The sequence below is a fragment of the Pteropus alecto genome, unplaced genomic scaffold, assembly GCF_000325575.1.
Source record: "Pteropus alecto unplaced genomic scaffold, ASM32557v1 scaffold160, whole genome shotgun sequence".
Lineage (NCBI taxonomy): Eukaryota > Metazoa > Chordata > Mammalia > Chiroptera > Pteropodidae > Pteropus > Pteropus alecto.
This window is the reverse complement of record NW_006429864.1, coordinates 235692-237299: the sequence shown is the minus strand read 5'-3', so window position 1 is coordinate 237299 and position 1608 is coordinate 235692.

Below are 1608 nucleotides of genomic sequence, written 5' to 3'. Positions count from 1 at the left end.
AGGGGGAAAAGTGTTGCCTGTTCAGCCTGATCTGCCCCTTGCAGAGAAGCTTCCGGCCCCCGTGGGCTCCATTTGAATACGAGGAAGCGTGAATCAGACCTCGGTGCCCCGGGAGGCAGGCCAGAGTGAGGTGTCCTTTCATGGGGACACCCTGTGTGCTCACCCCTTTGCTCACTGGCCTTCCGGGAGCCTGGGGTTGGGAACAAATTTAGATCATTTGTCATCTGACTGAAATGGACCTTCAAAAGAATTCCCAGGGTCTTAACAAATTCTTTGTCACCAGACCTTTCTCAAGGAACTTGTGGTGAATTGGGGACAGCTCGGTGGTTCGGGACCTAGTGGAGATTTTGCTGAAATGAGCCAGGTGGATCAGATGTTTGGTGCCAGAAATGCACAGTTGCCGTCCATTTCTGCCTGGCTGTGATTTCTGTGACTTTTGGGATTTCGGCCTGGCTATGAGAAGCAACTGTCACAAAGGTTGGTCTACAGATTTAGCAAATAAAATGCAGGATACCCAGTTTATTCGAATTTCAGATAAAAAACAAAAAAATTTTAGCATAAGTATATCCCAAATGTTGCACAGAATGGGAAAAATTTCTTATTTATCTGAAACTCGAATTTAACTGGGCGTCCTGAGTTCTGTCTGGCAATACTACACAGAGAAGACAAAAACTCAAGAAGTATCAGGTAAAGGAGCAACCATCATGGCTGCCAGGCCACTGCCAGGCTTTACTTACATCATCTCCCTGAATTATCACCATGGCCAGTGCGTAGATGAGGAAGACCAGGGCTGAGAAGCTGGTGCAGTGTAAGAGTCTTCCCTGGCGGGCAGCTCGGGGTACAGTGGACAGCAGGCGTGTCCACGGGGGCATGGAGAATCCAGGCTTAACCCTGCCAGGGTCAAAACAGAGCAGGATTCCTCCAAGTTAGCAGAATTACCATGAGACAGTTTTTCCACTCCTGAGTATCAGCCCAAAAGAATTGAAAACAGGTCTTCAAACAAATCTTGTACACACATTTGCACAGCAGCACTGTTCATAATTGCCAAAAGGCAACAGCCTAAACCTTCATCGATGGATGAGTGAATAAAAATGTAGTCCATCCAGAGAACGGAAAATTACTCAGCCATAAAAAAGGACTGAAGCTCTGACACACGCTACAACATGGGTGAATCTCGAAAACATGATGCTGAGTGAAAGAAGCCAGAGACAAAGTCACATGTTTTAAGATCCCATTTACATGAAATGTCCAGAACAGACAAATCTACAGAGATAGAAAACAGATTAGTGGGTGTCAGGGGCTAACGGGGGTAATGGGGACAGGGTCTCCTTTTGGGGTGATAGAAAGATTTTTGGAATAGATAGAGTTGATGGTTGTACGTCGTGAATGTACTAAATGCTTCTGAATCTCACATTTGAAAATGGTTTAAATGGCACCAATTTTATGTTATGTATATTTTACCACAATAAAAAAAAAAAAAGGCATGGGCTTGGGCTCTCCTCAGGCCCGGGGCCAGAGTGCTGACGAGTCACAGCAGGGAGTCACAGCAGGAGTTGTCAGGTCCCATTGAATCCTGGGAAGCAGGGACCATAGGTGTTCCTCTTTAAC